The sequence below is a fragment of the Cololabis saira genome, chromosome 12 (genome assembly GCF_033807715.1).
Source record: "Cololabis saira isolate AMF1-May2022 chromosome 12, fColSai1.1, whole genome shotgun sequence".
In the NCBI taxonomy this organism is placed as follows: Eukaryota; Metazoa; Chordata; class Actinopteri; order Beloniformes; family Belonidae; genus Cololabis; species Cololabis saira.
Window position 1 is genome coordinate 47,429,637 of NC_084598.1, and position 16,019 is coordinate 47,445,655.

At 39.9% G+C, this 16,019-nt stretch overlaps 1 protein-coding gene across 1 annotated transcript in view; it reads right to left on the minus strand.

Annotated features, from left to right (window-relative positions):
• Positions 1-227: 227 nt before the first annotated feature.
• Positions 228-16,019, minus strand: part of LOC133457547 (protein NLRC3-like) — a 45,094-nt gene continuing 29,302 nt past the window's right edge. The window contains exon 9 of the transcript XR_009783865.1: positions 228-238. The gene's annotated coding sequence lies outside the window, so the exon portion shown is untranslated. The remainder of the gene's footprint in view (positions 239-16,019) is intronic.

The following is a 16,019-nucleotide window of genomic DNA, read 5'->3' on the forward strand; positions in this document are numbered from 1 at the left end:
CTGGACTAGACCTGGACTAGACCTGGACTAGACCTAGACCTGGACCTGGACCTGGACCTGGACCTGGACTAGACCTGGACTAGACCTGGACCTGGACTAGACCTGGACTAGACCTGGACCTGGACTAGACCTGGACTAGACCTGGACTAGACCTGGACTAGACCTGGACCTGGACTAGACCTGGACCTGGACCTGGACTAGACCTGTACGCTAAAACCTCCAGACACAGAGACAGTTTCTTCCCACAAGCGGTTGCTCTGATGAACTCTCACAAATAAAAGTCTCAGAGTAACCAAACACGTGCAATATATATATAAATATATATATATATATATATATAAATATATATATATTTTTTTTTTTTTTTTTATTTTTATTTTTTTTTTACATGCCACATATTTATATGCCACAGCCAGGCTGGTGGAATTTGTTTCTCTGCATTTAACCCATCTCTAGAGACTAGAGAGCAGTGGTCTGCCATATGAACGGCCCCCGGGGAGCGGTTGGGGTTGAGGGCCTTGCTCAGGGGCCCAGGGTGGTTGACCTGGGTTGATCTGGGGGCTTGAACCTGGTCCTCCAGACTCCAGTCCACTTCTGCAACCACTAGGCTGCCACTCCCCAGCCTAGGGGATGATTTATATAAATAAATCATCAAAATATAAATAAATCATCCAGCACCCTCTTTAATATTCATGCTGCCTCACTCTGCTGCACCTCTCACTTTTTATTTCTTTGTACAATTTTAATTTTTGATCTAGTATTTTTGCATAATTCTTGTCTGTAGAAATTGTAAATAGGTCATACTTATTCTCACTACCTCAAACTGCTGCACCTTAAAATGTTTATACTGTACATAGAAATTCCACATTTGTCTATTGTTCATTGTTTATTGTTCACCTTTAATACCACAGAGCGAAACTACCGAGTCAAATTCCTTGTTGGACAATGTTCAAACCTGGAAACCAATAAAGATGATTCTGATTCTGATTCTGATTCTGATTCTGATTCTGATTCTACACTGGATTTGAAACACCAGAATGACTATTGGCTTAAATTGCAGACTTTGAGTTGCATGTAATAAAGTATTACATTATCGGTAAAAATGTTATTACAATATGCGTCAGGATATTTTATTACATTATTGGGTTTTATTACATTTTCAATTTTATTACATTATAGGAGTTACACTCCTTAACTGTAAATATTTAAAGAAATGGGACCATATTCATTTACAAGTTCCTCAAATGACATTAATTTGTTCTTGTGTCGGTCCAGGATTTTATAAATGTCCTTTGTTGTCCATATTTTAAAGCCTTGGTCTTTTTCACCAGGGAGAAGAATCATTCCCCATATTAGTGAATAAAACCTGAAGATTCACCCAAAAATGATTGTACATTATACACTAAAAAAACTCCGAATCTTACCAGGAATATTTGTCTTATTTCTAGTTAAAATGTCTCATTTTTAGTCAAAAAATCTCATTCCACTTAAAACAAGACTCATCACTGGAAAAAAACAAGGTAACACATTATTAATGCTTAACTGCCTCATAAGCATTACTTAACCATAATTAACCATTAGTAAATACTTTTCTGGACCCTTATTGTAAAGTGTAACACATTTATCCCTTAGGTAACACATTATTAATGCTTAACTGCCTCATAAGTATTACTTAACCATAATTAACCATTAGTAAATACTTTTCTGGACCTTTATTGTAAAGTGTAACACATTTATCCCTTAGATAACACATTATTAATGCTTAACCCTCCTGTTATGTTCCGGGTCAAATTGACCCGTTTTAAAGTTTGAAGATCTGGGAAAAATAGTTAAAAGTATTTTTTCAGTATGAAACTTCTTCTGCTTGCCTTAATTAGTGTAATCAACATATAATATGAAAATGGTTCATCTCACATATTTGCAACCCCCCCCTGCATTATTATATAACATAGATACTGTTCGGGTCAGTTTGACCCGGCAGTCAATCTGGAGGTAAAAGGGTGTCAGAAATGTCAGACTATTTCTTTATTTGCAACTGTGAGACATGTTTCACCTCAATCTCTCTCACTCACACACTCACACACACACACACACACACACACACACACACACACACACACACACACACACACACACACACACACACACACACACACACACACACACACACACACACACACACTCAACAGGGGAGGGGCAAAACATATAAAGGATTCTCTGCATGGGAATCCTACCAACATTACACCCTGTCAGGCAGACATTTACAAAATGAGCAGCAGAAGCAAAAGGTTGACAGTCCAGGAGGCTCTGGAAGTCATCATTGATCATGACAGTGAAATAGAGGAGGATGCTGAAGGTGAAGACTGTCTCGAGCTGAATTCTGATTCTAATGATTCTGATTTTGAACCAGATGAGGGAATTGCTGTTCCTATTCCTCCAAGCATGAAATTCATGTCAAAAAATGGTGAAATACAGTGGTCGTCATCCCCAAATGTGCGTCAGGCAAAACTGTCTGCAGAAAACATAATAAAGACAGTGCCAGGGCCCACTAGGATGGCAGTGACTCGTGTGACTGACATCAAGTGAGCTTTTGAGCTGGTCATGCCAGATTCAATAAAGAAAATAATTCTGGAAATGACCAATCTAAGAAGGGAGGCGTGTGTTGGGGGAGAAGTGGAAGGAGCTGGACAAAACACATTTCGATGCGTATTTGGGGGTCCTCATCCTGGTTGGGGTCTATAAGTCGAAGGATGAATCGACAGCCAGTCTTTGGGATGCTGAGACAGTCAGGGCTATATTTCGAGCGACAATGTCTCTGGAGACTTTTCACATTTTCTCCGGAGTAATCCGATTTGATAATCGAGAGACAAGGGCTGGTAGACGGGAGAGAGACAAGCTGGCAGCTATCAGGACAGTGTGGGACAAGTGGGTAGAGCAACTTCCACTACTCTATAACCCAGGCCCTAATATCACAGTGGATGAAAGGCTGGTGGCATTCAGAGGTCGCTGCCCATTTAGGCAATACATGCCTTCCAAACCAGCTAAATATGGCATCAAAATCTGGGCAGCATGTGATGCAAACTATTGTGTTTTATATGTTGGTCTTTCAAAAGTAATAAAGTGGTGAAACATTAAAAAAAAAGTTTAAACATGTATTTTTTATGAAAAACGAGTGAATCATATCATAATTGAACCATTACCTGTCAGAGGTAAGGAACACCATTGCACTAAATATTGATAGAATAGTTAGTAATGGAGTTAGTAATGACATTTTAACAATGTTTGTTTGGATTTTTTTGGTTTCTGACATCTTTTGGGTATTTAAACATGCACCGGGTCAAATTGACCCGGGAACAGCATTGATGTACCTGAGAAACGAACATAACAGGAGGGTTAACTGCCTCATAAGCATTACTTAACCATAATTAACCATTAGTAAATACTATTCTGGACCCTTATTGTAAAGTGTAACACATGTATCCCTTAGGTAACACATTATTAAAGGAGACCTATTATGGCATTTAATGTATATTTTAAACAGGCCTTGAATGTCTTAAAAACAATCTAAAGCTTGTTTTTTCTACATAAATCATAAATCCAGCCTGTGGGCCCTGTCACTATTTTTACCGCTTCTAACCTCTTTTTCTGCGCCTCATTTTTAGGGAAGGGGGGGGTATGATAATGAGGCTCTGTGCTGATTGGCTCCCTGAATGACGTGTAGCAGGGGAGGAGAATAAACCTGCTCCACCAGAGCAGCCCGAGCCTGTAAATTATCACAACACTGAATTTTCACAAATGGAAACTTTATTGTTAAAAAAATAAAATATGAGTTGTATATAAATAACATTTATGCACTATTTAAGCCGGATCTACCCGGCAGATGCTGAACGCTGGCCCTGGAGCCACGCCGGGCGCCCGGGAGCAGCGCTGCTAGAGCAGCGCGCATCACCGCGGCTTTAACGGGGGAATCTGACCGGTTCCCACCGGCCGGGACCGCAGGAACCGGCCTGGACTGGTAGCAGGGACTCCCGGGGACCGACCAGCGGAATCTCAGCCGGATCTGCCCGGCGGATTCTGCGCGACGGGCGCCGTAACCCCACGGCGGGCGCACAGATCGGCTCCGGAGCGCATCTGCGGCGCATCGCCCGTTACCGGGGATCAAACTGACAGATTTGACTGAAAATCTCGGAGGGTGAAGCTGGTCCAACCTGGGACAGACGCCCGAGGACCCAGCTCCCAAACCACCCGGGAACCTGGATGATTTAACCCGGATCCGCTCCGCCGCGGCGCCGCGTCCGACTGGCTGAAGGATGGACCGCTCCAGCAGCGTAGAGAGCTGGTTGTGGGCGTGGTTTCAGCAGCGGAGGCTGAACCTATGGAAATCTGCTCCCGTCGTGACGTAACGACGGGAGCAGATTCTAATCGGCTCAAAAAAAAACACGTGACACTGGGGGACTCTGTCCAGCGGGGGTCAGAGAGCTTGCAGAAATTCATGGTATTTTGTCTCCCCTATGCTGGCAGGGTGAGGGGAGACCACTTTATATATGTTAAAACAAGAAAAAACCTGTTTTTCATAATAGGTCCCCTTTAATGCTTAACTGCCTCATAAGCATTACTTAACCATAGTTAACCATTAGTAAATTAAGCAATCACATATAAAGAAGTTTACACTTTTTATTTAAAACAAAATAAAACAGATTTTAACAGATAACATTTGTTATATGTATACAACATACAAACAAACAAGATTATTAACCTTGTGTCAGATAAATTTATAATGTTAGCAGGAATAAAGTTGACAAATCTGATTAGACAAAGTAGAATGCAAGATTTCCATGGAATGGATGATTACTATAGCCAAATTTAAGAGTTTCTATAGGAATGATTCTGTCCCATTCTGTTTTTCATCACTATAAGCATGAACGTTATAAATGATGGGCTGCTGTTTCAACTTGGCTTTTGTCGATCGGCAATCCAATCGTTTCACTGCGATTGAGAAGACAATCAACAATGTTTTTTTTTCTTGCCGATGTTATAAAACATACACACATGCTGCTACAGCTGTGTAGCGCCACACCCATTGTGCTCTGGCTCAGCTGATCGACGCTCAGACAGCAGTTAGATCTTGCAGTTTTTAACTCTTTTTATACACACAAAGTACAGCCAAATACCAGGCTAAAAAATACAGTATAGGTCTCTACATGTGGATGGTGGACCAGAGCATGTGAGGGAAACAGAGCAGGTGAGAATTTTCTTGCTCCTTGCTCACAGACCTGTCCAAAAAAGCAGCGTTGTACACTTAAACCCAAACCTGGCATCGTCAGATTCCAGTATGAGTTCTGTGTCAGATGTCTTCCCTCCCACAGTTTGAATAATAATTTAATCAATTACATACTTTGCGATAACAAACAGATCCAGCTAGAAAACAAGCTGGTTGTGGGTCAGGTATGGGTGGCCCTGGAGCTAAATTGGAGCGGGATGGAGCAGGAGCGCTGGTACAACTTTTAAAATAAAAATCTGCACCCTGCTCCCTGCTGGAGGCCGCATATTTGCACTTCACCACCAACTTTTACTGTTGCGCTTGGTTTTGGTGCCTTTTTGCATCTTCAATTGGTAAATGTTTTTGACATAACATTTAAACTCTTCTTTCTAAACATATTTCTGATAATTGCACATGATTTTGTAATGTTTTACCTCAAAATTCTGATCAAATTTTACATATTGAATCTTTGAATATACTAATTAATTTTTCCACATTGGTGATGTGGTTATAACTAGTCTCGTTTCCAAACTCTAATATTTCAAAATGATTGTCTGGGGAAGTTCCACCTCAATTTTGTAAAAATAAGCGGGTGTCTGGGTGGAAACGTTTTGTGAGTTTTAAAAAAAACAGTGTTGCAAAACCAACCAACAGTGTTTTAGGGTGGGCCTTTTGTTGCTAACATTGCTGACGTTTCTGGTAAAGTGTGTGCAAAGCAGAGCTAACCAATCATTGGTTGAGGATGAAAGACTAACACAGATTTTCATTTAATTTCATTTACTTGTTCTGCCCATGGAAACATTCAAATTGTACCAAAGGAAATAGCAAACAGTTGCATCTTTATCCATGTTCAGAAAGGAGCAGGAAAAAGAAAACTCTTATTTAACCTGCCTATTTTACCTATTTTACCTTTTCAAGGAAGCTGGTTGCAACCAGCGGTAGCACTATTACAAAATCCTGCACTAACTTCCCCAGACATTCAAGTCTTGTCCAGTCTCGACCTGAACGTTGGGCATCACAAGACTAAGTCATAATTAGCAGCCTAACAATTTGTAGCAGTTAATATAAAAAGTTACCTTTCTTTTATGTCTGAAGTGACTCATCTATCACCACGAAATGCTCCTTCCCCCAATTCTCTGTCCTTCTCTATGACTACGTTTACATGCATCAATAACCCTTTTAAAACCCGAATATTGGCAATAACCCGAATTTGCACGGCCATGTAAACACTTTAAATAACCCGAATTTGCTCATATTCCGGTTTTTAAAAACCTGAATATTACCCCTGGGTTACTCCTTTTAAAACCCGAATATTCAGTCATATAAACGCCAAATGGAATATCCCGACCAAACGGAACAGGAATTTGTTTTCTGCGCATGCTCTGTTCGCAAGGAATCCTGGTCTTTTGAGTCCAGGACGTACTTCTAACCAGCCTTTCTCGACCGGGGTGTCGCGGCACCCTGGTGTGTCGTCAAAAAATTACCTATTCTGACATTTCATATATAAATACCGTATTTTCGCAACCATTCGGCGTGCTGTGTGGAAAGGCATACCCTCATTTTTGTGTGTCATTTGTATTTAAAACACACACACACACGGCGCGCCGTCTACACACTAACACACACGCTCCGCGGAACACACACACAAGCACGCAAGTGTGCGTTTTTAAAACTAGAGCCGGAGCAAAACTTAGTTTGATTTACTTTATTTCAGTTTTTACATTAATCAACCCCATCGAAGTCTCATCCTCTGTTTCGGCATTAAAGAGCTCTGCTCGCTGTCAGAGTGTCTTTCCGTGGCGGCGCCTCGAAATGCTGGCTTTTGCAAAAGCTCGCAAAATAGTCCCAGCAGACACGTTAGCCCACGCATCAACAATCTATCTGCAAACTGTGGCATAACTTGCCCCTGCACTGCTTTCCACTCCTGGAGAAACTGTTCCCCCTCAGTCATCCATCGCTCCCACGCCGCTGCAGCCTTAAGGCTGATTTATGGTCCCGCGTTAAACCGACGCAGAGCCTACGCCGGAGGTTACGTAACCTCCAGCGTAGGATCTGCGTCGATTTATCGCGGAACCATAAAGGCTTCACTTTGAACGGCCGGTTCACACCGACGTCCAGCGGTTGGAGTTCCTTTGTCAGACCTCCCGGAATAACAGCAAGCACAGCGTTCATATTTTTCACTTCTTTTTTTATACTGTCTGTGAGACGGGCGCATAGAGTCACAGATCAGCAGCGATGGTGATGTGTGGAAAAACCACCGGGTCCCCGCAAACATACACCTGCCTCAGCCACTCATCATCATCCCTTCATCCATCCAGCCCTTTTTGAACATTTCTGCATTTGTAGACGGTAGAAAGTCCCGGGATAGCGAGATTTACATGAAGTTGGGAGAAAAGTTGCGCGAAGCAGCATTTGTTTTGAATTTGGATACAGGAAGAAGAAGCAGAAATGACGGTAATTGCGTCATCACGTTCTCCGTGCGTCGCTGGTTTGATCGGGATATCCTGAATGATTAATTACCATGTATACAGGGATAACCCTGTTTGCTCACGCATGTAAACGGAATATTCCAAATGTTTCAGAAACCGGAATATTAGCAATAACCCGAATTTTGACTGCATGTAAACGTAGTGAATGATGCAGCCTCTCCATCGCTGTCACGCAGACCTCCCGTTGCTTTGCCATTCTTGAAAGGGTTCTTGAGGATGCAGCAATGTTGTCCATCATGAAATCAAGCTGGCGAATAATAATAATAATAATAATAATAATAATAATAATAATAATAATACTGACCAAAAAAGTTATCCCACAATGTTAGCCAAAGTTACCTACCATTCAAATCGGTCCACAGATCCACCATCTTTTTCTTCAGCTTCATTTTGTGATGACACCGGTTGCACTTGACTTTCCATCTCAGTATTTTTTTCTTTTGGAGCTATTCAATTAGTTTGAGGTGTTTGTGTTTTTTTTGCCTTCTGTCAGCTCACTCAACTTGTTTGCTAACTTTAACCCACGCATGCCGTGTGCTCCTAAAATGAAACGTGCAGCTTGGTAAATGGCTATCCTGTTAAAATTACTGTCCGTCCTGCCAGAACATTCTGCTCCTCCTACAAGGCAGTTCCACCCATAGACATATATACATGTATATATGTCTATGGTTACACCCAAGTTACACCGCGATAACTCCTGAGTTCTGGTGCGCGCTAATGCTGCGTTCATGACACCTCAGAACTCTGGGTTTCCCCATTGAAAACTCCCATTTCTGTCTTCAAAGCGTTCCAGACATTGACATTAGACATTGTTGTGTGATGTCAGAAAACTGATTCTCCAAGAAGACTCTGAATTTCCCGATTAGGAGCACCAATATTAGGCCTTAGTTAAAAGCCTTAGTTCCGAATTGGCCTGAACGCCGCACGCCGCACTTTTTTCTTTGCGCGCACTGACCGCGGCCCCAGCTACAGAAGAGTCTCCAGATGGATGAGCTCGGAGTCTCACCTGCAGGACCAGGATAACCACGCACAAGGAAAAAGCGGAAAAGGGAAATTCATCTGGAAAACATGGTAAGATTAATCTAACTACGTTAAACTGTTAGCTCTTAATGTTAACTTTATGACACTTTTTTTGAAAAGTTCACAATTCGAGTTGTCATAACAAATACATCATTCTGACAAAATGTAAACTTTTCAAAAAGATGCTGCATATTTGACTCAGTAACACTTGAATAATGGAGAAGAAGAAGTTTACGTCGGTAAATTTGAAAGACTGACTTCTCAGTCATGTAACTGAAAGGGTTAAGGGTTCTAAGAGGCTTAGATTTATTAGGAATTCGTCTGAAAAAAATTATAATAGGTAAGAATTACAGTACATAAAAAATATGTGGTTATAATGGGAGTCAATGGGGCAAATTTGGACATGAAGGTAAAGAGTGTAAGTTTTTTTAAATGAACAATCATTGTTCCAAAAATAATAATGCATCAAAATAAATGTTATCAATTATTGACATAGTCAATGCTGTAATATATTTCACTTTGAACCTAATTTTTGAAAATATTGCATATTTTGTGATTTTCCTAAAAAAATCACGCAAAAAAATCAGGAGTTGTAAAAATAATGTTTAAAGATTATAATTAACTTTATATCTATGGCTAGGTCTGAAGTTGTTGAAAAGATTTTATGTGGTGAAAGTGAAAATAAATATGTATTACATTTTTATTGCACTTTTATGAGATGGTAGTCAATGAGGCAAATTTGGACTATGGGTAAAAAGTGTATATTAATTTTAAGGGATGCTCGAGGTTAAAGAATGATGGGTGTGTACGCTGTGGGTGCGAAAGTTGTGTCATAGCTGTGTTTGTTGTTGTAGGTGTTTGTATACAATAAGCAATCAAACTGATGTAATCAACTATCAATCCTTGCATCCATAGCTTTGACATGTCTCAAGGAGGCTCAACAGTCCAGAAGAGAAGACAGTGATGATGAAGCGATGAGGGGATCTGAGATGCAGCATGACAGTGAAGACGACAGTGAGGATGACTCTGAATCCAGCTCTGAATCCAGCTCTGAATCCAGCTCTGACAGGATAAGGAGAAAAAGGCGAAGAAAAGCAAACATCGCTCTCGCCTGCGGGGTATGTGAAACGTATTTCTTGGCTGGCTTGAGCTGTATGTGTCTGTTGTCCCTACAAGTAGATCAATCTCTCATGACAAGCTGACAGGGCTTGAAATTAACTTTTTGACTTACTAGCCAAGTGGCTAGTAGATGAAAAAAGTTATTAGCCAACCAGATTTTTTACTAACCAAAACCAAAACGTTGCTTTACTTTTGTATTTCGACATCACTTGTATATAGCAGTCATCGTAGTACCATATTACATCAATCCTGTTTTTCTATACGCTACAATTATCATTCAGTGTACTACTATACTATTGGTGGAAAATGAGATTGCATGATGTGTTCTTGTATAATTTAATTTCAGTAGTTGACTACTTAATTGTAAATCTAACATTTATGGAGGAATATATAGCATTACACCTTCAAAGTAACACTTTGATCCTGTCCTGTCTGTATATTCTATAATGCAGCAGGTGTATTGTATAAATAATGTGTTTATTCTGGGCTGGATAAAAATGTCCAAATGAGAACGAACAAGTGAATTTAAAAACAAGCAGCCTTTTTATTATTAGCTCGAAAGTGTCTTATTAAGACTACAACAACCAACCTAGCCTGTCTTAAGACAACCACAAGACACCAGCTAAACCATTTAAGGAACTATACAGTGTGCCCCCTGCTGGTCAAAATGAGACATTGCATTGGTCCATTTTCTCCAGTTGTTCTTCAGATTGTTTACTATTCATTCTTCAGAGTCAGACTCAGACGGTTCACCCGGAGTTGACATCAAGAATAAAAAATAAAAAGGTGCAATGGTGTGCACAGTATTGGGAATCTCAATTTGATTTATAAATGGCACAAAAGTTGGGAATCTCGATTTTTCTAACTAGCCAAGAGGCAAGAAAATCTGTCTCGCCAGTTGAGGAATTTGGGTCGCAAATGGCAAGTGGCAAGTGCTAAATTCAAGCCCTGCACGCTGATAGAGGGATGTACCAGAAGGACCAGTACGGTCCAAATGAATGTTCATTTCCAAAAATGATTCACCCCAAATGTGTCCATTTTTATTTAGCATTTTCCCCTCTTTTTCTCCCAATTTAGCCTTGATAATTCCCTGTGTGTGTCATGGTGTTTCCATGTACCTTGGTGAAGTTGTGCCAGAAAATCCTTCTACACTGTGTTGAGGTGTCACATATGGGATTAGTGTGTCTCGCTAGGGGTGGGCGATATGACCTAAAATTAATATCACGGTATTTTTCATCTTTTGAACGGTGACGGTATAATATCACGGTATTTTTTGGTACGTTTTGGGAGGAGTAGCCTGTCCTGTCCCTTTATGTGAATAAGGTTAATATTTTTATAATATAATAAGTAAATCAGAATCAGAATCAGCTTTATTGGCCAGGTTCGAACATTGTCCAACAAGGAATTTGATTCGGTTATTTCGCTCTTTGGTAGTAAAAAAAATGGTAGTGTCCTAATCAAAAAGAGACATGGGAGAGTATTATGCTTTTTCGAGAGGGTTACGTTCCAAAAAGAACCCGTGATAAGTGATATTCACATAGTATCAACCCTTTTTTTTAATAATTATTATACAAAGCTTCAGATTGCGGAGATCCGCACCGCCTCGCACGTATTTCACTGCTCTTCTGAGTCGCTGCATCCCGACTCGCGCTGTAGCGTCTTTTTCTTCTAAAGCCGCGGTACAGGTGTGTTTTTTGAGAGAAGAACATGGTTATGGGTATTTTTTTGTCACTCTTTTTTTCTTCTGGGCAAAAAGATTCTTATAAACCGACATTCATTAATTTTTTCTCCATCTTGAAGTCTGTGATTGGTATTCCAGCAGGTTGAAACAGCGCTCTGCGCTCTGGTGCCGTCAAAGACCCGCCCAGCTCTACTTCTGATTGGCTAGTGTTAGTTTGGTTGAGCCAGAGCTGCTTTCCTCTCATTCCATTGGTAGACGAACTTGGTTGACTCAAACTTTTTTTTTCTCTCAAACCTTTTTTTTTTTTTTTTTTTAAAGCAGTCAAACTCGCACGCCGAGAAAAAAAACTCTGTACGCCGGAGATCCGGCACGGTGCCGGAATACTTTAAGCCCTGTCATTTCTAACTACTCTTGTCGTAAGGTGTAGCAGTAAACGATGCCTGCAGTGAAAGCTGTGTAGTCTTGGGACGTGCTCCGCTGGTGCTGCTCAGCAGCACCAGCGGAGCAGCGGTCCCAGCAGCAGCTGCTGGTCCCGCTTGCGCTCGTTTTGGCCCGGGTTGCCTCTTCATATTCACGGGCGTGCGTGTTTTTTAAGTGATGAAACAGGTTGCTTGTGTTTCCACCTCTTGCTGTCACAACACGGCAGCAAACCTTGCATATCACCGACGTTTTTAATGCCTTATTTAGGCTTATTATTTTATAATTGATTTATTACGGTATTGACGGTATTGCAAAATCCATGTCGTGCCGCAGTTTCACACCGGTGATGACTATGACACCGGTGTACCGCCCACCCCTATGTCTCGCGGCACATTGAACATTAACAGTAAAATACAATGATTTGTTTTTTTCTTCTCATCAATCTCATGATTCAAATGATACATTCCTTCTTGTTCTTGTGTGTTTATATTAGTTGGAGGACCAGGTGATGTGGTGAAGAGGTACAAGGAAGTCCTTGCCATTTTCCAGACGGGGAAGAATATGGCCAAATCCTTCGAGAAGTATGGAGTAGACAGACTTACTATTGTGAGGACTGCAGCGATTGCCGAGCTCGCAATAGCTGCTCCAGAAGAATATGATCAGGTGGAGAAGGGGGAGACGGTGGCAGACTTTGCTAAAAGATGCAACAAGGTTATAAAGGCCACTGAAGTCATTTCTGCTACAATACATAAAATGAAGGATGATGAAATTATGCCAGCCTATCATACTGTGTTATTGTATTATGTTACTAAATAATGTTTGTTCAAAGCTCTCCTCTGTGTGAATTGTTGTTACGTATCTGTTATCACAGATGTATATATATATATATATATATATATATATATATATATATATATATATATATATATATATATATATATATATATATATATATATATAAGATGTATACATATAACAAATGTTATCTGTTAAAATCTGTTTTATTTTGTTTTAAATAAAAAGTGTAAACTTCTTTATATGTGATTGCTTAATTTACTAATGGTTAATTATCGATAAGTAATGCTTATGAGGCAGTTAAGCATTAATAATGTGTTACCTAAGGGATAAATGTGTTACACTTTACAATAAGGGTCCAGCAAGCCTTTACTAATGGTTAATTATGGTTAAGTAATGCTTATGAGGCAGTTAAGCATTAATAATGTGTTACCTAAGGGATAAATGTGTTACACTTTACAATAAGGGTCCAGAATAGTATTTACTAATGGTTAATTATGGTTAAGTAATGCTTATGAGGCAGTTAAGCATTAATAATGTGTTACCTAAGGGATAAATGTGTTACACTTTACAATAAGGGTCCAGCAAGCCTTTACTAATGGTTAATTATGGTTAAGTAATGCTTATGAGGCAGTTAAGCATTAATAATGTGTTACCTAAGGGATACATGTGTTACACTTTACAATAAGGGTCCAGCAAGCCTTTACTAATGGTTAAGTAATGGTTATGAGCCACTCCTATACATTTATTAAGGTTTATGTCAGGTTACCGTTCATAAGGTCAGGTAAGCTACCTGATAACATACACAGCACCATTAGGAAATGATTACTTAAGACTCTAAATAGTTGTTTAATAATGCCCATCCAGTAAACATGTACACCATTAGTGAATGATTAGTAGATGTATTAGGTAGCTGTTACTTAATGCATATTCACTCCAAATAAACACCATTAGTAAATGATTACTAGGGACATTATTAACGTTTTACTTATGTATTAACTAATATATACATAAGGATAAATAATTACATCATGTAACGTTTATTAATGCTTACTAATGTATTAATTAACTCTGAGCAGTAGGCATTAATTAACTGTTTATTAATGCATTAACTAATATGCTAATTAATGTTAAGTAATACATAATAATGGTTATTTAACTATTATTAAACTGTTAATTAATGCTTAATAATGCATTAACTAACGTTAATTAAGGGACCCTTATTGTAAAGTGTTACCTTTTTTTTTCTTGAAAGTCGGGTCTTGGACCTGGAACAATACACCAGAATAAATGATATTGTCATAACTGGGCTAATTCAACCGCGGTCCTGTGCGAGGGCGGTGACGGCTGCAGCGAGGGGGAACCCGGGGAGAGCTGGAGGACAGCTCCACCGAGCAACAGGTGGCTGCATTTCTGCAGTCAGAAGGTCTTGCTATGGACTACAACCCGGTGGAAGCTTGCCACCCGCTACCCAGAAGAAACAACGACAAGCCGGCGGTAATACTGAGATCTGTTAACAGGAAGCACAAGGTTGCACTCCTAAAATAGGCAAGATGCTTAAAGGCACAGATGTTTACCAGGGGTCAGTCGTATGAAGGTCCGGCAGCCGCCACCTCGGCTTCAAGGGTTAAATGTAAATGTTTGTTTTTTAAATACATTTATGGAATTACTCTGTCTATTTTTATTGATTATTCTATTACTTAATACATATAGAATAACTACAAATGCAAATCAGAACATGATCGATTTCACTAGTTATTTTACACTGCAAAAACTCAAAATCTTAACAAGAATATTTGTCTTATTTCTAGTTAAAATGTCTCATTTTTAGTCAAAAAAATCTCATTACATTTAAGACAAGACTCAAAAACAACCATTTTCAAGTAGATTTTCACTTGAAATAAGTAGAAAAATCTGCCAGTGGAACAAGATTGTTTTGCTTGTAATAAGAAGATAAATCTTGTTCCACTGGCAGATTTTTCTACTTATTTCAAAAGAAAATTTACTTGAATCAGGTGAAAATGGTTAAATAAGTTATTTTTCTGGTGATGACTCTTGTTTTAAGTGTAATGAGATTTTTTGACTAAAAATGAGACATTTTAACTAGAAATAAGACAAATATTCCTGGTAAGATGTAGAGTTTTTGCAGTGAGAGAGACTGCATTGTAAAAAGTTCCAATTTTCTTGACCACACAGATCAGCTACCTAAACTTCTGTGATGAGTATTTGCTGGACGTGTTGGTTGATACTCTAGTTAATGTGACTCGTAACCTTGCCGTACCTTAGTAAGACTGAATTGACGCCACAGATGTTTAGATCCATGAACATCTGACTAAGACCAACGCTGACGTCGCTAAGAAAGCACGTTACCTGAGGAGGAGGAAAAACATCCAGAGCACATGGACTAGAAACTGCAAGATATTCATCAAGCTTAATGGATCACCAGAAGAGGCCGAGGTGCTGATGGTGAGGAGCAGAGAGGAAGTGGAAAAGCTGGAAGGAGTTTCCTCTGGAGAGGAAGAGACTGGACTTGGAACGGAATGGAAGTAACAGCACAAACACAAACACAAATGCTCAGTGATAAAGCTCAACCTACATTAAGCAACAATGGACACATAACACCATGGATACAGGAACATGAACAACTGGAACTAACAACATCTGAATACAGTGAAAGCAGCACATTGGACATAGAACAGGAACAACTTCTTCTCCACCGTAAACAACACATGCTATTACTACAACAAAGATCAGTATAATGGGGACATTATCCACCTTATTCCTACGCCCCATGAGGCTTTGCGTGAATTGTGGGAGCTACTTCCGGTGCTGCCAGAACCGCGTTTGTTTCCATGCTGAGTGAACGCGTTAACCCTCTTTCTCCGAGCGTTGGGGATATAAAACATGTGGAAACATCACCTGTCACAGCTCAAACGGGACAATATCATCTCACCTCTGCCTCCTGCTGTTGAGGGATGGGAGGACGACCTGAAGAAGTGAAGAAATGCTTAGAAGATGAGAAGTATCTCATTCTTCCCAATGGGCAAAGTGGATACTCCTCCAGGTGGGTAAATATTGTTACTTATAATCAGTACTGGAGATGAGGGGGGATGAGATCCCCCCTGAAATAAACACGGTCCAAATCATCCCCCTTTCCATCCCTTATGTCATTTCATTAATGAATGTGGTTTTACTGCTATTTCAACATTTAGAGTCATCACCAGAAAAATAACAT